General features: G+C 45.4%; 1 protein-coding gene across 5 annotated transcripts in view; it reads right to left on the bottom strand.

Moving 5' to 3' along the window:
- The window catches only part of LOC119164551 (synaptotagmin-1), a 238,143-nt gene that overhangs the window by 90,543 nt on the left and 122,089 nt on the right, over positions 1-25,511 (bottom strand). The window contains exon 1 of one of the 5 annotated variants that reach the window (XM_075872148.1): positions 13,353-13,496. The exons of the other annotated variants lie outside the window; for them this stretch is intronic. The gene's annotated coding sequence lies outside the window, so the exon portion shown is untranslated. Of the gene's footprint in view, positions 1-13,352; positions 13,497-25,511 lie in introns of those variants that run through there. 5 annotated transcript variants of the gene reach the window in all.

Below are 25,511 nucleotides of genomic sequence, written 5' to 3'. Positions count from 1 at the left end.
CGTAGCTCTGGCACAGCGTGATGACCTCAGCTACTGTGCCTGGGTTTTTGGCAAGCAGCATCGTGAAGGCATCATCGTCAATGCCCTTCATGACGTTCCGGATCTTGTCTTATTCGGACATGCTGTCGTTCGACTTCTTGCACAAGTCCAGGACATCTTCAATGTAACTGGTGAATGACTCACCGGCCTGCTGAGCGCGTTCGCGTAAGCGCTGCTCGGCTTGCAGCTTGCGAACGGCAGGGCGGCCAAAAACGTTGGTGATAGCAGTCTTGAAACCGGACCAGGTTGCAAACTCGGACGCGTGGTTGGTGTACCACAAACTTGCAACGCCCGCAAGGTAGAACACCAAGTTTGTCAACTTGCCGTCCTCGTCCCATTTGTTGGGGACGCTCACGCGCTCGTAAATGGCGAGCCAGTCCTCCACGTCAGTGCTATCGGCGCCCGTGAAGATGGGTGGATCGCGGATCCTGGGGACACCGGGACATGGGGGTGGCATGGGAGGAGGCGTTTGCTGAGAGGCATCGTGGGACATGGTAGATTGCAGCGTACGTGAGCGTAGTTCCAAGGGCATCGAAGGGGATCGTAGCACTCTCCACCAATTTGTTATGGCGTTTATTAGCCGGCACACAGCGAGTCTACACAATGGCGACAGTAACGGCCAAAACACGGGGGCTCCGCGCGAGCGGCGTTCTCTTTGGGCAGACCCACTAGAAAGCACATAAGAGTTCGACCCACTTCCGTGTTCGGCGGCTTCTGTACAATATATATAATTGCAAGGCACCAACCACTACTTTGAACCAGCGACCTCTCACTTCTCAGTGCGCTGCTTGCAATAACCAACTAGGCCACGCCGCTCACCCTGTCCATGTCGCTAACAGCAAGCTACGTATATACAGAATTTATCACTGTCTTGCTGTCAATGAAGCAAAAAGAAACATTCTTGAACCAAGCTTGTACTTTGTTCGGAGAAGTCATACATGCTTTCCCTCAACATTGAAGTGTCGATAGCTGACTCGGTAAATGGAGGTGTGGGGTTCACTGAAGTCCACATACAGCTGGATGAAAAGAGCAATAGAAAACCTCTCTGGCTACGCTTTCACTATGTGCAACAGGAAACATTGATCGGATCAAGTGCAGGACTATTCGGGAAGTAGCTGGTCCTGTCATTGGATGTGAATTCGGTTAATATCAAAATTCGTACCACCACAATCACTTTAGACGGACAAACTCTACTCCCTGCCTTACATGAATGGTTGTGACGCTTGCGCCGTTAAGGCATCGCATGACTTCAACGTCGCAGCAGCGTACATCTCACAAAGAACCATGTGTACTGACGTCATGAACATCTTGCTGCACACATTCTGGGCGGTGTACCTACAAAATGTCCCGGTAATAGTCACTGGAGACTTCAACGTTAATGTACTTCAGCGTGAAAACCAGTGGCTTGTCACGTTTCTCGATGCCTAACTCGGACTTCGTTTCCTGTCGAACGTCCCGTAGACAACTATTCACCGCAACACCTGCTTAAATATTATGGTTGCTACATTAATATCAATTAAAAATATCGACCATGTTCGCTACATTTTGTATGGTTCCTAATCTGTCTAGCCTTTCTTTGTATAATAGCCGATGTGTTGCTACCGGATTTACTGCTTCGGTTTTGTGTCACAACTGTGACTTGTTTATTCACTAAATTATTGTTTAGAATATTTAACTATTGCTATGTCCTACATTTGCGAATACTTGTATAGTTTGTGGAAGTATCGACATCATGTTTATCAAATATAGGTCTCCTGAATGAGTTGTCGCCAATAATTCAAATCGCTTTTTCACAAGGCACAATATTTCGACACAAGTACGTGATATCCCGCAGCATAGTGTGTTACTCCAATCCTGCTTCCCTCGGCAAAATAAATACCTCGTGGAACAAAATAGGTACAAAAAATGACAATACGGCTGGTTAAAGTAGGCACACGCTAGGTTTTTTGTGCGCAAAGCTTGAGAAGGCAAGTTCTGGTATTCATGTGTCATCACACAGGTCTCAACTAAGAACTCGGAATAATCTGTTTCTGAGTTTCTTCGATTTAAAGGATGCGGAGTGATGAACCCCTACCAATAACTGCACACTGCCATGAATGTCTACATATGAAGCTAAGACCTATATATTTTTTTTTTGGACGACGAAGTGTCTATTTCATAGAACGCTTGTACCCTTGTCTCAAATTTTCTAGTTGTTTTACCGCAAATTCTGGGAGCTGCTGCTCCCTTCTTGCGAGAATGGATGAAGAAGCCTCTCAGGATTTTCAAGGTGGACAACCGCTACGTCTGGCAGCGGCTAGAAAACGTGGGACCACCTCAAGTGGCACAGACAGCGAGGCAACGGAGCTCTATTCCGACGGTTTCGAGTCATCGGATGACGACTACACAGTCGTCATGAGCCGCAATGCAAAAAGAAGACTGCTACGAACATCGTCGACGACGAGTATATCCACCGTGCAGGCTACCGCGCAGCGTTGGCCACACAATATACTCTTCATGGCAGTGGACCCTTCAGCCAACCTACGGTGGCTTAACAGGCAAGTCCTCTCTGCATATCTCGAAGGACTCGCTCCAAACGAAATTAAAGACGTCAGGATCAACTCACGCAAGAATATTCTGGCAGTTGATGTTCTACACCGTAGTGCGCTGCAAAGCCTGCAGAACATCTCGGAAATCGACAGAGTGACAGTTAAATCAGTGATCCCCACTGACTGTAAGGGCAGTGTTGGCGTCATTTATGACGTGGACATTTCTATTCCGGCTGACGATTTCCCAATCTTGATAAAGCCAACTACAGATGACATCCTCATCAAGCACATCACAAGGCTTGGTCAGTCACGATGCCTGAAGATTGTTTTTGAGGGAGACAGTCTTCCCCCACACGTCAAAGTTGGCCACGTTCGCCATCAGGTCCGTCCATACATACCGAAGCCCCTACAATGCTTCAGATGCTTCAAGATGGGACATGTCAAAGGAGTATGTACCAGCAATGTCGTGTGCCCGCGGTGTGCCGAACCTCATTCAGAAGACACTTGCCACGCAACTGCGTTCAAATGCTCCAATTGCCACGGCGCTCATAAAGCGTCGTCTAAAGATTGCCCACGAGTGAGAAATGAACGCGCGGTGTTGAAACGCATGGTGCGTGACAATTCAACGCACAGGGAAGCCGCTGCTACTGTCAGGCGACGTCGGCGTCACCACAGAAGATCATCACGCAACGTGGCATCTGCCGATAGAGACCCGTCATCTCAAGCAAGAAGAACTGGCCCCCCATCGTCAAGCTCTGCGAAGACGGATACACCGAAAACAGAATCAGGGTCAAGACTCCCACATCGTGAAGAGTGGCCATCACTTCCACGAACACAGCCTGTTTCAGAGGTGCATCGATCCCCGCCAACCTCGATGCCATCACGAACCACTGATGAAAAGACAACTGAGGATCGCCAGGTCATCAACATGTTGCAGACCCTTATGAGCGCAATGCGCAGGCTCCTAAGCAACATGAACACCCCATCAGCGCAGAGCGCAATCCAAGTGCTGGACACTTTGAGTCCGGTGCTTGCAGCTCTAAGGTAAAACGATGGCCCGCAACATGTTATCCTTTCGCGAGGAGGTCAAGAACGCATCTGTCCTTCAGTGGAATGCCAGAGGACTTAGGGCGCGTATGTCCGAGTTCCGGCAATATGTATTCACAAACCAGTTCTCCATAATTGTGATTTGTGAACCGAACCTATCAGCCCAGATGAGACTGTCTGGATATGAGTGCTTTACGTCTTCTACCCATGGAGAACACAGCAAGGTCGTTGTGTTCATACGGCGCGACTTAACTTATGTTCATCACCCTGTACCCCCTGACGAAGAAAACCAGTACGTTTGCCTAACAGTAAAAAACAAGAAGACCACATTCACCATCATCGGAGCCTACTTACATCCATCAAGTCGTCTAGACCGAGAGCGCTTGCGCGGAATTTTGAATTCAACTCTCCAGCCATGGGTGATAACTGGTGACTTCAATGCCCACCACTACTTATGGGGAAGCTCCAGCGTCAACACTAGAGGTAGACAGTGAGTGTCTTTCGCTTCTGAATGTGAACTTATCCTCGTGAATGATGGCAGCCCTACTTATCTGCGCGGATCGGCCTATAGCAGTTGCTTGGACCTCACTTTCGTCTCACGCTCGTTCACACGCAGAGTGCACTGGTTTTCGGATTTGGAAACAAGGGGTAGTGACCACATCCCAACATACCTGAAGATTGACGGCTTTCCAAGTCTCAAGTCCTCCAGAGCCGTCCAGTGCACCGATTGGCAAAAATACAAGTTAATCATGGAAGACTATGTTGGCGCCTCACCTTTCAACCTAAAGGACGCAATAAAGAGTGCCCTACAGTCAACGACGCGTTCGCTTCCGGTGAGCTCATCTCGCACTGATATGGACATTGATCTCGAGAAACTCCGAGCGATTCGTCGTCGTGCAGAACGACGTTATAGACGCACGAGATCACTTGATGATCTGAGAGTGGCCAGACGCACACAAAAGAAAATACAGCGTCACATGGACAAGTTAGCCAAGCAACGATGGGTATCTTTTTGCGAGTCTTTGGATCCCAGAAAGCCTCTGTCACTAATCTGGAGAACTGTCCGGGGTCTTCGTACAACCATTACTCAGCGCTACCCATTAAAATCTCTGGCACTTTACTTACGCTGCGAAGAGATTGATGTCGCAGATTCCTTCTGTCGAAGGATTGCCTGCGGCTCAAATTCAACTGGGACAAAGACGCCCGACTTTTCTGTATCCTCACGTGATCCCCGAATGGAGATTTCGTTTTCAATGGACGAACTAAAGGCTGCGCTTGCTTTGTGTAGACGTTCTTCAGCGCCAGGACCTGACGGAATTACTTACCGCGCTCTGTGTCACCAGGGAGATCAAGCTCGGCAGGTACTCTTGCAGCTGTACAACGACTCCTGGCAAACTGGCATGGTTCCACAGGAATGGAAGTCAAGTCGCCTGATTCCACTTCTCAAAGCCGGCAAGTCACCCTTGGACATTTCCTCTTACCGCCCGATTGCCCTCGCGAGCTGTGTGGGAAAAGTTATGGAAAGGATGATTTTAACGCGTCTGGAATGGTACTTAGAATTCTACGAACTATATCCAGATGCCATGTCCGGGTTCAGACGAGGCCGCTCGTCAATTGACAATGTAGTTGACTTGGTGACATATGTAGAACACCAGAAGGCCTGCAAGCGGTTATCTACTGCTCTATTTCTTGACGTTAAAGGGACCTACGACAATGTCACCCACGAAGCCATTCTCAGCGCACTAGAAGGAGTGGGACTCGGTGGCAGGATATATACGTGGGTTCAGAGCTACCTAGAGAATAGATCATTTCACGTGCAGACAGAGAATGGCCCGACACCCGAGTATTACTGCAGCCGAGGAGTCCCGCAAGGCGGAGTGCTAAGCCCGACGCTGTTCAACCTAACACTCATTGAACTAGTTGGCAAGCAACCAAGCAGTGTACGACTTTCCATTTATGCTGATGACATCTGTGTGTGGACATCAGGTGTGACTCGACTTCAACTTCGCGCTCGACTTCAGAAGGCAGCATCAGTGACATCGTACCACTTACGCAAACAAGGGCTTGAAATCGCAAGTGAGAAGTGTGCAGTCGTGGCCTTCACCAGAAAACCAATGTCCGCTTACGGCATATCAATTAACGGGCAGTTGGTGTCATGCAGCCGGAGTCACAGGTTCTTGGGAGTCGTAATCGACCGAAACCTGTCTTGGACACCCCACGTAAACTACGTTAAAAAGCGGCTGACTGCCATTTGTCACTTATTCAGGTTTCTTGCTGGAAAAAGTTGGGGAATGTCTGTCGAGTCTATGTTACAGCTGTACAAGGTATTATTTACTGGATTCCTGCGGTATAGCCTACCTGTTATATCTAACACATGCAAAACGAACCTGCACACAATCCAAAATATTCAAGCCCAAGCGCTTAGGATATGCCTTGGTTTACCCCGCTGCGCATCGACAGCTGAAACAATTGCCATTGCACAGGACTACTCTATCATGACGCACATCACCATTGAAACGATGCGTACGTACCTCAGGCAACATGCTAGGAATCCTTCCCACCACTTGGCAACCCTCGCTACTGAGAGGCCCCGCACGAAATTTAGTACAATTGTCTGCGCTCATCGTGCGTCGTTTACATCAGGTTTTACGCCTGCTGAGAAACTGGTGTATCCTCCGTGGTGCCTGACACTTCCACAAGTACGTGTTTCAATTCCAGGAATACGGAAAAAATCAAATTTGCCTTCGTCAGCCCTAAAACAATTGAGCTTGATCCATCTGCACGAAATGTACAACAACCACGTGCACATATACACCGATGGTTCAACCACAGCGTCTGGTTCTGGTGGTGCGGTGGTGATTCCAGCTAGAGGAATCACTCTGCGAATCAAACTGTCACATGCCACTACATCCACAGCGGCAGAACTTGCGGCTTTGCGTGGCGCCATAGAGTACATCAAATCCCAAAGACCTAGTAAATGGGCTGTGTTTTCCGACTCAAAACCAGCCCTACAGAGCATGCAGTCAGTCCTTCGACGAGGTTGCCATGAACAATTAACTTACGAAGTTGTCAAGCTCGTTCACCACGTCACAGAAACAGGCCACGAGGTCAAGTTTCAGTGGCTCCCTGGCCATTGTGGGATCAGTGGCAATGATTCCGCAGACAGCGCGGCTCGTACATCGCACCAAGAAGAACACACCCTTCCGATTCCTTTGTCAAGGACTGACGCTGCAAATCAACTTCGTCACCTGGCACGTAGTCTGAGTCTGCAGGAGTGGAACACCCCAAGCATAAGGCATACGAGACTATACCACATAAACCCTCGACTGGAACTTCGACCTCCATCCGGACTTCGTCGACGTGAAGCTTCACTTTTTTGTCGCCTATGTCTGGGGGTTGCCTTCACAAAAGCATACAGAACCCTCATCGGATTGACCGACAATGCGGAATGCGACGTCTGCTGCACCAAAGAAGACATCGACCATCTGATATGCCATTGCCCTCGATTTGCTTCTGAAAGACAGAAGCTTTCGGATGCAATGCGACAATTGGACGATCGGCCATTCTCTGTTCAGATGCTACTGGAACACCGTCATCGCCTTTCGTCGGCTCAAAAAGCAGTCAAAGCTGTCTTGTGCTTTTTGAGGACTACAGGCCTCTGTGACCACCTTTAACTTTTGTGTAGTGCCACCGCTGCATACGCGCCAGCCGATTGACTGACAATCCTCCTTTTCTCTCTCTCTCTCTTTCTCTTCTCTTTCCTCTCTCTCTCATCTTTATGTCCCTTTCCTATTCCCCCAGCGTAGGGTAGCAAACCGGGCATGTGCCTGGTTAACCTCCCTGCCTTTCCCTCTTGTTGTTTACCCCCCTTATATTTTTTTTCAGAACAGCCTTGAATAGATAAGGCATATGAAAGGTAATATATTCGGGCCCTCTAAACTATCAGTGAAAAAACAAATGACTGCTAAAATTTCGGCGTGCTGTATAATCTAACAGCACGTTTGCATTAGTTGCGACTCCGCCATGCACTTTACTAGTGTTAGGTAACACTAACTGCTACAAGCCGACGCTCAACATTTGCCCTAAACAAACCGACGTCAGCTGTCAACCACGAGTAAGCCAATAATATACATTGTTTAGCCTACAATAACGGTCATATGACCAACATTTGTCATGAGCAGTCAGTATTTAGCAAAATCGAGCCCACAATGTCCTTCATTTTGCAACAATGCCCGTTGGTAGCCAACGCTAGGCAAATATGGCCAAGATTTCACTAACGCTCATTGACAATGTACCAAATTTACCCTAAACTAGCTGGAATTTGCACTATTTAGACCACCCTAGAGGTTACTCTCAATCATAGATCACTAGAGACCATCATTGTCTGTATTTAGCTGTCATCAGGGGACATTCGCTCTTATTAGGCCAAGGCTGCTTAATATAAGTATTGTGGTATTATTAGCCACGTCTAGCCGATAGTGTGCTCACTCTGTTGCTACCATACTGTACAATTAACCAAATCGCCTCAACAGAAGTTTTGGTGTTCTATTTAGCCAACGGTGGGCACAATTCAGCCTTCCAGCCTAATTGTCGTGGCTGCTTGATGCATCAGCCTTAAATGCTCATAGACTTCGTGAGCCGAGGGTGTGGTATGAAATTGTGTCCGCGCACGGCTATTTCACAGCATTGCTTTTTTGAACAGAAAGTCTGATGTGGGCACTTGTTGCTGCAGCTCTAACGACCTATGAATTTTTTTTCATCACTGACTGTTATAACAGCACTACTGTTTAAGCTCTTGGAAACTTGGGGACCATCATGCAAAACTTTTGAGTTGGTAATGCGCAACAGGAATTAGGCAAGCCTCACTGCCGAGTACAGCTGGTGGGAGCGTTAATCCGTGCATGTGAAATAGGTGAAAGAGATTGAGAGTGTGTCTCCGGAAAAATCCCAAGGAAGAAAATAAAAGGAAAAAGAGAAAGATATAGGAAGATTGTGAAAGAAACCGAACCAATGGTCTGACATAAAGGGACAAAATGTCTACAAATAAAGAAAAAAACAGGGAAACCCGTAGCAACAGGTGTAAAAAACAGACACAATAAAGAGATGAAAAAGTCTCAAGCGAACACGAGGAATGCAAAAAAGAAATTGAGAAGGAACAAAACCAGAATGAAGGAAAGACGAACTGATTAATAAAAAAGAAATAAAAACTACAAAAAGCAAGGATGATAGTAAAAGGTAAAAGCTAGAAATAGAAACAGAACAAAACCGACATAAATCAAAAAGAAAGAGAAAGAAAGAGAAAGAAAGAGAAAGAAAGAAAGATAAACATAAGTAGAAAGATAGAAGGCCAGCCAGTTCCGCTCTTTTTTTTATGTTTTGCACTGTAAGTGCGAAGCTTTCTCATACTTTTAGTATGGCTTGGACGCTTTCACGGCCTCATGTTTTCCCCGGAGTCACAGCATAGGAATGGTCACTCATTAAATGCCACCGGGAATGGTAAGTGCGCAGAAAAAAGTGTAGTGATGTCATATCATCGCGATCCTACATGTGTGGAAAACCATCATTGAAGGATGACCTGAATAGACGATACATAACACCTAGTGAAAGAGTTAATGGGAGCTTGCATGAAGTCCGTTGTTGAGACAGGGAAACATGGTGTACCGCACTCAGGATGTCAGGTACTAGAAGCATATAGATTTTGTAATAGTTGACATAATCTGGCGAAGAAACAAAGCTAAGGAGAACGCTCTGAGACTATGTCGAGATGCTGAAAGAATCCGCTGCAATTCAGGCACATTATCAAATTCGATAGCTCTTAAGGCAGTGCTAGTTCAGTTTACACGCATTGCATAAAAAGCGCAACTAATTCGAGCGAAGCAAAGCACTAATATAGTAATATTCCTTGAGATTATGTGATATTTGTCAGTAGGCGAAAAAAAAGGTTAGCGATTAAGACTGCAGCCAACACAAGTCTTCTTTGAGTCCCGGTGCTGTGCTGCTGACAGCCTAGACCGATCGCAACCCATTACTCTCTCAGTAGAACCATATAACGAGAGAGCAACTATACCAACTTTGATCACGTGCGGAATTCGTACAGTGCTTCATAAATGCAATCCTAAGATAAAGAAAAAAAATTTGCCGAGTTGATAAGACTTTGCGGCTACATACAACGCACTAACACTGGGACATCCGCCCGTATAATAGAACCCTTAGCGCCAAACAATAAAGTTGTTTCGATTCAAACAGTGAAGTTTTTTCTATCAGCGCCGAACTCCTACTTTTTAAACCAAGACAGGGGCGATGAAAAATATTTGTAACGCTTCTTCTGTATATGGTATACAATTTTTAATTAGAAAACACTAAGTAGAACATCAGCTTTTCAGCCATTTATGCATGTTCTCGGTGAATATATGACCGAATTTAACCGTTATTTCAAAGAAGATGATGTTTCTGAACCACAGTTGGGGAGTAGGGGAGGAAAAAGTTTTAGGGTGTTGCGTGCGCATACTAAAATAACATCGGTTCGTGTTTATCCATTTTCAGTAGAGGTTCCATAGAGTCGCTCTGGCGCGTTAAGGTCGATTTCTTCTGCAACCACTCAAAACAGGCCACTTATACTAGAACAGGTTTCAAGTGCTTTTTGTGCTTCATTGTTACATTGCATCACAACACCTGATTTTATGTGATCGCGTGGCAGGTGTTGTATGTGTGTTCTTCCTTGCGAAAAAGCAGGGTGAACCCGGATGAGGCGGTGTAAATCTGCTCTGCATAATTCTGGACAACGTGGACATCAAAGTGTTTGCAGTAGCTTGTCTGGCTCCAATACATCTGTCAAGTACATGTGGTCTGTATGCTGCTCTGGCCATAACCTTGATGCGAAATATCTTTTTTTTTACTGGCGAATATTTGCTCCCTTGTTGTTTAACAGAGGTGCTCTTTTAGCTTCTAATAGCATTCGTGCACTGTAGGTTTTCAATTTAACGTGAACACAATGCATAAATGCTAGAAGAGCCTTCGCGCAACTTTTTCGAGGTAGGACGGGTTTGACGACAAATTGGGCGCGTGGTGATGAATGAATAGTCAAGCCCACCCTTTTGCGCAGTGACCGCATGAGTGGCTTCGTTTACCACGTCCGTGTCACTGTGGCCCTGTGTCCACAAATGGAGAAGAGGAAACTTAACGGAAGCCCAGAAGAGATGCAAACTTGCTTATATTACTCCGAAAGTAACTGCTGCAATCATAACATATTTGTGCAAGAACGACTGGAAATGTCACTCACAGGAAAACGAAAAAGCAATATTTCTAATAATGAGCCTGCCATATCGACAATGCGAAGTAAACCAGTATAAACACCTACGCACAATGACACTGCAGCCTTCGCTGCAAATGCCACGCAAGGCTACCGCTTTACGGTTAGCCCATGCCGAGTTCTTCGTGACGCGTACACTTGATTTATTCGTGGCATTTAAACACCAGTACAAGGAACCTTTAGCGAAGGTGGCAGCCGTTGATCGTAGTACAGTGCGAACAGAGGCGCCTTTTGTCTGGTGGCCAATGTCGACCTAAAGCTTTGAATCGTGACTCACACAACTTGACATATTGTGAAAGGAAAAAAAAAACCCACACCTCTCCACGAAGTGAATCCCGGTGAGTTTGCGAAGCTAGGTACTAAGGTCCATTATGTTAATGAAGTCGCCTACTCGTATAAAGGGTTCATGCTTGTAGGTGTCTTACATTGTTCCGTCAAAATGATGACATCAGTGTAATCTTAATTTTCTGTCTTACACATGTTTCGACTACAGCCGTGCGTGCGAACGCCAAAAAAATGAACAGGCCTCGCTCTTAAGGGGCTCTTCCCGTGAACAGATATTTCTAAAACAAGGCTTTATTTGAACAGAAATGAATAGCGGAGCTTGAAGAAAAGATCTTGACATTACAAGATGGGAAGCTGAGCCACCATCATAACCAAAGTAGCGTCTAAGAGATCTCGACTTCTCCAGAGTTAAATCGAAGTGCGTTATTGCACAAATTAGGCACTATGAATTCAGAACCAGCAATCAGAGCTTCAGGTGCCACGGTTTCAACAGTCTTCTGAAAATGTCTCCATTTCACTCACTGCTATCAGTGCTCGTGTAAATTCTTTACGCGATATCGGCATTTGCGCCATTACTCACGGGCAATTGACTACATAAGAAGGAGGGAAATTCAAGCCACTATAGCTCAGTAAGTAGTCAATAAATTTTCGCGAAAAGCAATCATAATTGTAAAAGAAGCAGTGAGCGCTGACCAGTTTCTGACTGACTGTTATGTCTCCTGTTAAACAAAGTGCAATGCGGGTGACGATTTTTCTACGCGAAACGTGCGCAGCTGGTTGTTTAAACAGAAACGAAAGGCACGTTTTTAGTGCGGTGCGTGATACGCATTTTACAATTGATTTTAGACATGTTCTGGGTTGTATCGCCAGAGCACGTTTCGTAGATGATGTGTGTGCGTGTCCACACAAATATATCGCACAAGTTGTCTCACTGTGAATGTTTTGTGTCGGTGATTCTTTAGAAACGCAGAGCAAACAAGTTGTGCTGCGCACAGAAATAGTTTAAGTTATTTGCCTTAAAAGAAATATATTAGTGACATAAAAAAAGTTTGTAGTACAGTTCTTGAGCAGCACACAAGGGGTTAAACGAATACACATATTTTGCTACCACCCAAACGGAAAGAAAGCTTTCGTTGCTATGTGATTTCTTCAATCATATTGTCCCATTAGACAACAGTCTGAACTATAGAGGGTGCCGTCACCTCTAAACAATGGTTTCGAAGAACTTAATATTACGTGCAGCAAAGTTCCCAGAAGCGCAAGCTGGAGAAAACGTATTTTTGATATCTGCTTTAAAGCTGGTTGTAGTTCATGTAAAACTATGACGCTAGAATTCTAGTCTCACACGCTACTTTTTTTACCTCTAGCGCCATGATATTTATGGGAACTCATGTATTGACAAAATGTTAATAATCGTAAGAAACCAAAGTACCCCACATCACCACACTCTCAATGCCTACCAGTCTGTCATCAACGATATAGGTCTTACGGTATTCCTATTTTATAAAGCTTCACTGTTAATGATTATGGCTGGAAGAATATTTTCCTGTCCGTGATGTCGAGCACGGAAGTCTCACTGCGTCGACAGCTACAACAGTGGCCTTCCTCTTCAGCTCTAAAGCTTTTTTTTGCCCTCCATTATTGTAATATAGCCATAGAAGCTCTTTATTTTAACCTCGACGCCTCTTTTCTGTTAAGTCATTCTAACCCCCTTGAGTTTCAGTGAAGATCTAGAATAAATAGACTATACAAAGTGTTTTTCACTGGTGAACGTATCAAAGAATGATCAAGTTGAGCGTAATTCCCGCGACCGAATGGGGTCACGTGCTAAGTCTACCGAACGAAACTCCAGTGTTTCATATGCTTGGTTCTGTGCGGGTCGAGCCATGCTACAGTACCGCGATCACTACTGCTGTTCTATGAGAGGCAAACGAAGCCTTCTCAGTTCACACAAAACAAAGTCGCTGCAGCCAGTATAATGCACACATATATGTGCACAGATCCTTATGTAATCAGTGCAAGTCTGATCGTCATACAAGTGCCCGTGTCAATAATCGTGGCTCGCTAGCATCTATGAAAATATGAAAGCGTTGCCATTTTATGAAATCAAGTGTGTGGCAACCCTGAATAGAAAACACACCGACCTACGCTGAGGCATGACCTGTGCCTGGAAACCCTACAGGGACTGGACGAATGAACCGCAGTTCTGGCTAGAAGTCCTACACTCTATAATGTCCGTGTGGAGATAAATCCGCTTTTTCCATATGAAGCAAGACGTTCCTGGTACTAATAATACATTTGCTGAATGTCTTTAATACGTAAGTTCAGCTACGGTGAATGTTCTTGTGACGCATGCTTGTGACGCACGCAGTGGGCTCCATGCATGGCACACGACCTTTGCGGGCGCCGTTTAAAAATAAGGCACCCATTGTCTGCTAACTATACAGTAGAAACTCTGTGAAGCCAGTCAACAAACTCCAAGTGGCCGGGTAACTCTGCAGTGCGAGAGAAAAACCACTGTAGCTGCAAAAGCCAGCAGGCGGCGTGCGTCAAACTGTGCGACTGCTCTCTCTTCGTGCGTATGTGGAAACGTTTTCGTCCTCGTCCACATGAGGGCAAACTTACAGGAGATCAAATTGCTTGACGTGTAAAGAAGAAAAATAAGAAAGTGCGAAAGAAACAGTAAGAACTAGAATTGAGAAATTCAAGTCTGTTTCTTTGCTACTCTTTTTTCTCACGTAGCGGCAGGCTATTGCAGGGCTGCTTGAGTTCGAGCGTTCGTTAGTTTCAGTAACATTCTTTCTATTGGCTTTCGAAAAGGTTCTTCACTTCTTGGTGCATTCAGAAGGATTCAATTACCGACGCTGTATTCAAACAGCCACGTAGTACTTTATTTATAGAGCACTTTTTGCTTTGACCGGCTTCTGGGGTTATTGAAAATCCAGCGCTAGACTGGATTTTCAATCAATGATGATTTTCAATCAATGATGAGTCAATGATGATAAGTGAGGCGAAGCGTCCGTCCATCTATCCATCCGTGTGTCCCTTCGCCCGTGCATGCGTCCGATCACGTTCGAAAATCCAGGCAGCGTGCGGGTAACACCGACGAGACGCGAGCCAAGAAAGCCGAGCGCAAGCATCTCCAACGCACCCGCCGCTCTGCTTCGTCCAAGCCCTAATAGGGATCCGCCACGTACGCCAGCTTTCCAGGGGATTGAGAGAGGCACTCGTTCTCCGCGCACTCAGGCACAGTCCGCGCAACAGCCAATATAAGATTATCGGTACAGCGCCATCTAGAAAAAACGCCAGGCCTTCGCAGAAAGCGCAGCGCTGTCACAGAGAAAGATACAAGAGCGGCCTTGGAGAGCCTTTTCTGAACACTCATTAGATAACTGCTACAAGCACACTTGCGGGGTACCCACGACGGTAATAATAATAATAATTTCTGAGTAGTATACCATTATTCGCTATGCTATTTTTGTCATTGTTCTGTAAAGCGCGGTATCCACTAAACACTTTCAAGAAGTTTTGTGCCAATTGTTCAAGCAAAGGCTGACGACGATGAGGAATTACGCCTGAAGTGGGCATGCGCTATAGTTAATAGGTGATCAAAACCAATCTTTTGTAGAGGGTTGGGAGCATTGAATGGTCCAATCATTACACTATTCGCATTGTGGGACGCCTCGTTGTTCTTGGGCTGTTCTGAAACGCCTAATTACATATAATAACGCTATATATTCTGCCAGACATCAAGCCTGCCATGCAAATTTTGCGAACAAGCGCCAAGAACAGACGTTGCTCAGTAGTAGAATACTGGGCTGGCACGCAGCGGACTCGGGTTTGAGCCCCACTGTGTCCTTGGTACTAAGTTTTTTTCTTCTTATTTTGCGGTAGTGGTTATGGGCACCGGAGATGGCAGCAGCGGACAACTACAGCGCCACGCGTGACCCAAGTTTTGATCTCATAACAGCTTTCGCTGTATCTCGTTCGGAAGATGCTGACTTCTTTTCTTTCTCGTCTCTTTCTCGATTACGTGTGACGCATGAGTAGGTTATATTACTAGGAGCTTCGCTTCTAAAATGCTTTATCGTTGTAAACAAGAAACAGTGTGACTATATTGGGACTTCATCACCTAGTGACAGGTCTCGACTTCGTACGTGCCTGATTATCACTCAGTCACGCCTACCCTTTGTTATTCGTATTGGGGAATGCATACCTTATCGTTAGTGAAGGGCGAATGTGAACATTCTGGCCTGCCACTTGCATAGAGCTATACTAGCAGTACTGGATCATATACTGATGAATGTTGCCTAGCGTCATCACTGGCTAAATATTTTTTAATATCACCTGGTGTTTGCCGGTGTGCTTCACGAGGACCAATGATACAGCATATGGAGGTTCGCTCTTTCTTTCTATACATATAACTGGCAGTTATTGTACCCATTTTCAACTGTACATTATACTCATCATAATGAGTTGGTTATGAATCCTCGTCATGTTTGTGTAGTGTAATGATCAATCGTGTTGGTTCATCGTAGCTGTGGACTGCTGGCTGTCTCGGTCGGTTGCAACGAACGCCCGCACAAAGTATACACACAGCAACAAAAAACGTCGAAGTCGGTATTCTGCCCCTTTTTTGTTAACCACCATTGCGTGCTGGCGTATCCCAAAGGGTCAGCGAGGGCACAGAAAACCCAGCAAACTCAGAAAGAGGGGTTATGGAAGAAGGGAGGGAGGGGGTGAGATATGTGATGCGATGCGGTTGGGGTTAGATGGCCACTCAAACAAACAATAATGACGTCAAGCTTGGAGAAAGATTGCTGCTTCTATAGAGAGGAGAGCACGTTACAGGCACCTGCTGTGGCGTCAACAAAGCAACGAGAAAGCGCAAGGCTTCACAATTCACCGCGAAGAGGACACTACAGCAGATGCTGCACGCGTGCCATTCCAGGCGCACACAAAGGGCAGCCCCTCCGGCTCATGTGCCCGCATATGTAAGCGGCACATCGGCCAAGAAGAGCTGTTCTCGTGGCGCCCGCATTGTGTAGGGGTCGCGACCGCAGCGTAACAGGAACGCAGCCCGCAAAAAGAAGAACGACTCGCGCAGCCGAGCTGGAACGATGCCTGTGCATCGGCGTTAGTCTCGACAGCGACGCGGGAGCGGGGAACAAGCGTGGTAGATTCGCCGAAAATGATCTGCTCATATGGAAGCCGCGCTTACGACAGCGAAAAGTGCAGTGGCTATAGTGAAGGCACTGCTAAAAAGGTGTTGTCACGCAGTTAAAAAAATGAAGGCACAAAAGACGAAATCCAGCGCTAGTCCCAAATTGGACGATGCAAAGGTAGAGTTTAAAAATATCACAGCATATTCACGAATTGAATAACGATGAGTGGGCGAAGGAATAGCCAAAGCGATGTACAGTTTTTGCACAATTTCTTGGTCATGTATCAGTTGTGAATTTCATTTATGCTTTCATTATTACTGCTATGTGGTGTCGGCTCTAGCCTCAAGCTGCCAAAGAACGGGGTCTGTGTACATTCCAGAGGTGGCTGTGGGTTCTTTACAGGGATACGAAATGCATCGTACATCACATCGAGACTTCGTATACTGCACAAGGCAGTCGTTGTGCATGATCATGATCGTCATCTTCATCGTCATCAGCGTCATCATCGTGAAGTTTGGTGGGTATCGTGCATGTGCTGTGCCATGATGGCAGAAAAAAAACGTGTGCTCTACAACGCGCTCGCTCTTGATCATCAACCACGTCATCGTCATCATCATGGCACGTTACGAATTATGGTGGACATGGCTCGACCCTGAGCAGATTCATCTTAAAAAAAATGAACACATGGTGAATTCCAAACCTTGTTTGCCGAAAGACTGTGGCTATTCGACTGAGTATTCCACGTGCTTTAAGGGCGAAGCTCCTGAAGGCGTAGGCTTGTCCGCCGTAGTAGTATGTCGTAGCCACCCCTAATACGGGAAGTGTTCACAAGATGGCGAGATCCCCGACGCTGTAGTCTGGTGGTTAAGGTACTCGGCTACTAACCCGCAGATTGCGGGATCGGATCCCGGTGGCGGTGGCTGCCTGCTAGATGGAGGCGAAAATGAAGTAAGTCCGTGAGTTCAGATTTGGGTGCACGTGAAAGAAACCCAGGTAGTTAAATTTTTCGAAGCCCTCCACTACGGCGTCCCTCATAATCATATAGTGGGTTTGGGACATTAAACCCCACATATACCTCAATCATTTTATGGTTATCGCATCGCTAATACTCAAATTTTTTACTACATGGCACGAAGGCACTCGCTGCGTATGAGATGATGCGACAGACAGCCATGCAAACAGACAGTAGACAGACGGATGGACGGACAGACAGACAAAGCAAGCTCCTTAATCATCACTAACTTCGTGGACATGGCGTATCAACAGGGCAAAATTCACGGAGGGTTCATGGTTTCTCGATGTGCCTTCGGAGCTTCGCCCGATCATCAACATTCACTTCGTGGATATGGCGTGATATCTTTGTTTTGATTGCCTGGCCTTGGTGCCCATGTGATTTCTGAGAGAGTATAAGGAAGAGAAGCCACAAGTATGGTGGTGCAACTGTTGCTATTTGCCGCTGTGCATGCCATCACGTGGTTGTTGACAGGGTGCTCAGAAGCACAGCGAACGCGCTTGTGAATGACACTGTAATCGAAAGACGTGATCACAACAACCTGATGAACATGGGCTCCCACAGAGTATCACCTAATTCAGATGGCCCCATTACGATTCTCCGAATGCATCTCCGGCAACAGTTCAACCATTGGTTGCAAATATTGCGGCTGCATTCTACCTGTGAGTGACCCCATGGTTTCTTACGAAGGTACGCAAGGCAACGAATAGAACAAGTATAAGATGCCCACTGTATCATCAACAAGGCAAACGCTTGCAAGTGAACATTCACTCAGTTCATTAAAGAGGTTTAGTTCATTAACAGTTTTCCACATGTGCAGACAAGTTTTCTCAAAGCGGGAACACCATTTTGCAAATGCACTGTAGTATACCCTTACCGGTAGTCTCTCTATTTTATGGCTGTATTTCAGCGTGAATCTTACAATGTACATATCCTGAAAGACAGTGCAGTGTTGTTCTTTTGGTGTCACCGTAGCACCCTATGGATCTATTGTTACTGCGTACAGGAGCACTTGCAAATTTCGCATGCACCTTGGCGCTACTGCACCTAGGAGGAAAATGTACAATCCATGTCCTTTTTCAAATTATTATTATTATTATTATTATTATTATTATTATTATTATTTCAGCGACGTTCTCCCGCAGGTTAACATGAACAAAACTGTTTTAGCAGCCCTACAAATAATGATAGCTGACATGATAATCTGAAATCTGAGAACTCATATACTAAAGGAAAAATGTATTGCGAACACAATACAAAGTGTACCAGGTTAATAACAATGAATCCGCAGTACAATCATCCACTGCCGTTAACAAGGTCGCCGTAGAGCAAATTATATGCCTGGGAATGAACAGCCAGAGACCGTTAAGGTGACACAATGGCCTCGCCAACATTAACGACGCTGACGTCATGCTTGCTGGTGAAAACGTTAATGCAAGAACGCGTTCGCTTAACGCTAGATGGTTCTTATCTGAATTGTCCATTGCTATTGATGAAGTCCCGAAACGGCTTAACTTGAATTAACATTTTGCCGTTCGCTTCAGTGGCGGTTGTAAACAGCCTAAAAATATTTTGTACGTTACTTGACGGGCATGCTTTATTTACAACAACAAAAAAAAGACACTCTAGAGGTAGTTTCGAAAGAAGACCACGAAATAATCGTAACATTTTGGAAAAGAGGCTGAATATATGTTCACCAAAACTGAAGTTCTGTTGCATTTTCTAAGCAATGCAGCGCGTACAATTACGCAGAGTTGGAGAACCCTCAAACCACGACAAACTTTCCGCGGACACTGGTCACTGTGCCCGCGGAATAACGAGAACACGGCGAAGCGTAATTTGCATACATGCGGCGTCAGTAGTAGACGGAACGCCAGTGGCCTTAAAAGCCCGGAATTTGCATACGCTTGCTCGCTACCGGATTCTAACGAATGCTCCATTCTCGGGTATTTCATCGCCACGCCACCCACACTGCCCACAACGAAGCTTTCGCTCAGTGAACTGCAGAAAATTTAGACAAAAAAAAAAGAAAAAGAAAACCTCAGCCTGAAATTTGCTTCCTCCTAACTCGCGTGCATCGCAGTGTGTTGTAAAGCCCCAGATAGAAGCTTTTATAAAGCAACCGGATCGCACTAGCGCCACAGTACGTAGTCTCGTAGGCTGTCCGCATGCTGCTGCGAAAGGGTCTTAAAATTAAGCAGACTGCGCTGCAGCGCCTGGTGTTCATTTGCATAAGCACTAGCGGGGAAAGAAACTTAAGGAGCTTGCTTCGTAGTCAGAATCGGTGCTTGACGAAGAAAAGAAAAGAGTGTTTGCACTTAGCAAAGAATTTTCGCAAAATGGGCTTCAGTGAGTTTGCGTAGATTTCACCGAATCCTTTAAGCTTGTTTTCTTTCCCTTTTTTGTCAACTTCTATAAGTATCTTCTCATTTTTGTACTTCGGCTAGCTCAAGAGCCCCTTGAAAAAATGTTCTCTTAACTTAAAATTTGTATTTTGCTTGTTATTTTCTCTGCAGCGCAAAGGCGGCTATGAATATTAAAAATATTATCTGTATTTTTATATACACGCCAAGCCAACAATTATGAAAAACATCGTAGCACATGACCCCGGAAGTTCCGACGACCCGAGGCTCTTTAAAGACTGCCAATTTTTATGCACACGGGTTTATAGAGTTTTCTCCACTGCAGAAACAAGTTCACGGAAAATTCTTTTCTCGAAAGTGTGGAAGACAACTTATATTACGAAAAAAAGAATCCAAGTGAACAATCACCAGACTAGACAACTTGTGCTGATGGCAGCCTCAATCACTTCATGCATTTTCATGCCATACTGCTTTTTATTTTTTGCCTATGATGAGTTTCTCACCTTACCCGGCAGCGGCGGCTGCATTTCCGATGGAGGCGGAAATGTTGTAGGCCCGTGTGCTCAGATTTGGGCGCACGTTAAAGAACCCCAGGTGGTCGAAATTTCCGGAGCCCTGCACTACGGCGTCTCTCATAATCATATGGTGGTTTTGGGACGTTAAACCCCACAAATTAATCAATCGAGTTTCTCACCTTACACAAAATTTGGCGCTACACTGTGGGAATAACGATTTTTTTGGCTTCCGTGATTTTCACCTATTTATAGATTCGGTATAAGCCACTACGTAGCGAAATCCAGAACGTGACAAATTAAATAAAACTGGTAATCTCCACCCTGATATATTTCACGTTAAATAAGGACTCCGAAATGGACAGATTGGATGTCGTTCACTTCAAATACTAAAAAAGAAGCACTAACGCAAGACTGAAAGAACAAAACTATATCTTTCTTGATAAATTAGCAGTCTAACCGAAAAAGTGTTGTATTTGTATCAGATCAATTAGCGCTGAGTTGTACATCCCCATGGTTTCTTCTTCAACAGTTATCTAACCACGCCACCAAAGCGAGGCATTGCAATAATTTAAATATCGTCACTCGGTATGCAGTATGCATACCGAGTGAACCTGCATACCGAGCGACCGTATAGGTTTCTCACTTGCATACTGCATACCGTCGCTCGGTGTGCAGTATGCAGGTGAGAAACCTATACGAACGTACCGATCAGAAATTTTTAAAAGAAAGAGGTTATCTATCACTCACACATTTCGTTACCAAATTTATTACATAATCACAGGTCACTAGAGCAAAGGTGTACACAAATACGAGACACATTAATACAATGTCGCTTGAAGAAATTGTGGCAGCAGGCCCACGCGTGACAATATATACGCTGCTTTGAAAGCTGAAAAAAAATTGAAAAGGGAGGTATGCGGACGCTTATCGTAGATGATAAATGTAGTCGGTCACTTTTCGTTTTAGATACCGCACGGCGGACACATGCGTCGCAGGAAATAAGAGCCGCGGGCGGCGCTTTACACAATACCACACGTCAGACGCAGTCTGAAGCGAGATGAATCAGGCAGGAATACAGAAAAAAAAAGCAACGCCACCTGCCATAGCGAATGACTGACAGATTGGAGTAACGTGTTTAAGTTGCTTGTTTTCCACCAGTCGTCTCGCCTGTTCACCTACTAAAAATCACTGTTCAGATTTGGGTGCACGTTAAAGAACCCCAAATGGTCAAAATTTCCGTAGCCCTCCACTACAGCGTCTCTCATAATCAAATAGTGGTTTTGGGACGTTAAACCCCACAAATCAATCAAAAATCACTGTATTGATCTTTACATAGCTTAGAAGTGTTGAAGTCTGGGCTACTTGGTATGACATGACGATAGTTATAGCGCCAGAACAGAACAAAGACGTGTCGTGTCCTTCTTGTCTCTTTGTCGCCGTTATGTTCTCGCGCTAAAACTATCGTCATGCTACATAGCCACTGTGCGTACTTACCAGGTTTGCATTTCAAACAATGGCACGAGATAGATCTCTCATATTTTTCTGTCAACCCTGTGATCCCTAGTGTATCATATTTGATACATTGAATATTATGCCTCAACAAAGCTACTAAAATACAATAGGCGTCACGATAAGCAACTATTGCAGATATCAAACTATAAAGAAGGGACAGTGACTTACATATAATACGATACTAATTCACAATTTCCAATTATTACTAATTAAGTTATGCCTCAAACAAAATTTCATTCATATTTTCCTTAAAATGAACTGCACAAAAACACTAAATATAGTCAGCGTTTTCTCGCAATTTTTCTGGAGGCATAACTGATCGCGGGCATTACAGGGGTAATATGTGCGTTATTGAAGAGAGTGTGGAGGCAATAAATGCCTACGTCAGACCCCGACAACGCAATTGTTCTCTTTCATCTTCTTGCACTGCATGTTACACGGCATATTTAAGAGTTCGAATGCATTGTCAATCATTTGGTTAAGGCAGCAATTTCGCAAGCTTATGATCAATGAGGCGATGCTTGGGATTTCAGATCAATCTCTTTTCTGGGGTTATCGTACCTCAACGATTTCGCAAGAGTTCATGAATATCCCGTACACACAATCCCCTCGTCGATCAGCGGGCGTTCACATACAGGGAAACGTGAGCGAAAATGTGTGGGCTGGCACTGCGTAAAGACAGCAGTGCGATATATCCTTAACCTGACAGTGATTTCTTCACCTCCGTCTGCTGCAAAATCACAGCACCACTAGGCATCACAGCTTTGTCTGCTTCAAGTAACTTAGCTAAATCAGTAACGTCCCTGAAGTAGACAACTTGTTTTGGCAACGTGTAGTGAAAATGAAAAGGTGAACAAAAGAACCCTGCAGTGGCACTGCAGAAGTATGGTACACCGTAAACCGTACCGGAGGAGTTACACCGAAGGCATTAAGTTTACCATTCGATAAATTTGGGTTTCTTCACATATTCCTTGCTTTGTTTGCAATAAACTCAGTCTTGCAGACAGCTCTGTACTTAATAAAATGTTTATCTAACGTTTCTTTTATAAGTTCTTATAAAGATTTGTAAATGCGGCTGCTTCTTTGTTAAAACATTTAAATTATGTGTACACTAATGGTTTTTTGCGCTTTATAGTCTGGGACGGGTTACGGCACCTTGTCAGGCATTAATTTGCCTTTTTTGCCCACTCTGCCCCTTACTTGTGTCTACTGTACTTTGTGTGCTGTACTATGTATAATAAAGGTTGATCGAGAAACAATAATGTGGCGGGTGACACAAATATGTAGCCATTGGCATGTTCTCTAAATATCACGCAGCGGACACAATGAAAAAAAGAAAACACTGACGCAAGCTCTACAATGTACAGCAAGCGGATAACATTAAATAAAACAAAAAAGTTTTAGAGATCGTTGCCACCTATGCCATACAATGCAAATGTCCCGTCTCTCGAGCAGCAGGAAAACTGCAATATATAGCCATAAAGTGGTGTCCTCGACAAAACGCTAATACCAAGCTAAACCATTGTGTGAAGTGTTAAGCATAACAAGGAACACCACATTGAAAATAAGGGTACACTCAATGCAAATGGCGAAAATATATGACTGTTCTGGAGAACGTTTTTGAATCGTGGATTCTTGACTTAAAAGCTCTGTAATCACCATCACAACTACCAGGAGTAAGAAATGGCGCAAAAGCACTGCCGCTGCTCTAATTCCACAAGTACTCTGCTTTCATATTAGCTACTGCTTCAGGAACTAACTTTTGATACTTCGAGTCCATTTTCACGTTAATGATATGAGAACAGCGGTATGGATTTTATCCAACTTTGTAAATAAGTAGTCTCTGACAAAGCCAGCCAAACAATACTAGTAGAAGAAACTCATAGAATGGGCTTAAGCGTTCATTTGTATTTTTTTACGAGCACAGTAACGTTTAATCATCATTAACCATAGCAGCTTCTGTTGGGCGCCTTCATTTGCTCGCGCTGTTCCACGGCCACCCGTCTCAGATATCTTACAGCTGCAGGCATTCTCTTTCGCGCAGACAAGCAGCTGCATGTCTGCATAAGTAATCGGCCTTAGTTATACCGCTGGATCAAGCGAATGAAAAAAAAAATGCCCGGCCAGGCACGCATCTCACTAACTACGAGCCGCAGTATGCGAGCCTCGGGGCCTTCGTGATGCGAACATCTGCCACAGGCCTCTCATTCGCCGCAGTGGTCACAGCACCAAAATGAAAACGCAGCTGTGGACACTAGCGCCATTACTGAAACGTTCAGATAGGGTACGGAAAAAAGAGCAAAAGTAAAAGAGAAAGCGCTGCGTTATCTTTAAGTCTGAGCAAGCGTTTGCGCTGCTGCACAGGCAATGCCCTTTAAAGACAACAGTCTTCCTTGGAATACTCCTACTTGAATGCAGAGATTTTGGTTTGTATTTCTGCCACCGGGCTCAGCAAGCCAGGGAAAGTTTCAGGCCGTGCATGGCGCCCAGCCCTCTTGATCTGGTGGCTGAGTTCACACTTGTCAGCATTATTGATAAAAAAGCAAATATTACGCATATTTCAGGGGCGACAATATCGCGTAAGTGTTAGTGGGTGCTTATTCGCTAAAATGTACATAGATACATAATTCTACATACCATAATAGAGAGTAGAGAGTTTTAGTACTGCGTACGCATTGCACGTGGGAACGTTGCGTACGTAAGGACGCCATGTTTAACGCAGTCCTCATGCGCAGACCGCAATGCACACGTAGCGATAGTTATAGCGCGAGAACAAAACGACGACGCAGAGACAAGAAGGACACGAAAGACACGAGCAGTCATGCCTTTCGTGTCCTTCTTGTCTCTGCGTTGTCGTTTTGTTCTCGCGCTATAATTATCGTCATGCCATACCAACTAGCCCAAGCTGCTGCACACGAAGCGCGTTACGTACGTGGATGCGTGCGTGCGCACGTATGAGGTGGTCGCACCGCTCTCGAACACGTTCGCGACAGCGCGAGACTTCGTTTCGCAAAATGGCGGCATCAAGTAGCACCGTATAGTAGCACCGTCTACGGTAGCGTACTAGAGCGGCTGAAAATATGGCGACAATCCGGCCAGGACACTTGGATTGGATTTGCCTTAAACAACCCATTCTTCTATAGAGAGCTACAAGATGGCGCAACACGCGTCACGATCGTTACGTACGCGGGTACTACGGCGTACTAAAAGCCCATTCGCAGCAAACGACGCCACGTAACGCAAGGTGCTTGCGTGAAGCGTGGGTAGCACTTTTCCGCAGTACTCTAGTACTGCGAAATAGTGCTACCTACGCATGCTACCTACCTACTCTCTAGTTTTAGTACTGCGTAAGTATCATACGTGGCGGTGTTGAGTACCTAAGGACGCCACGTTTTGCGCATTGCGCATGCGGAGACCGCAACGCGCACGTATCGCGTTACGCACGCGGCCGCTAAATACGCACACATGCGATGTGTGCATGTGTACGTATTAGGTGGCCGCGCCGCTCTCAAACACGTTCGCGACAGCGCGAGACTTCGTTTCACAACATGGTGGCATCAAAGGCGAGCACCGGCCGAAAAATATGGCCATAATCCGGCTAGCACACTTCGATTAGGCCAGCTTGACCAAAACACGTACTTCTATATAGATCTACCAGATGGCACAACGTTCGTTACGTACGCGGGTACTACGACGTACAAAAAGCCCATTCACGGCAAACGATGCCACGTAACGC

The sequence above is a fragment of the Rhipicephalus microplus genome, chromosome 8 (genome assembly GCF_043290135.1).
Source record: "Rhipicephalus microplus isolate Deutch F79 chromosome 8, USDA_Rmic, whole genome shotgun sequence".
NCBI classification, from domain to species: domain Eukaryota; kingdom Metazoa; phylum Arthropoda; class Arachnida; order Ixodida; family Ixodidae; genus Rhipicephalus; species Rhipicephalus microplus.
Note: the sequence above shows the minus strand (reverse complement) of the source record. Positions and strands in the feature narration are given on the sequence as shown.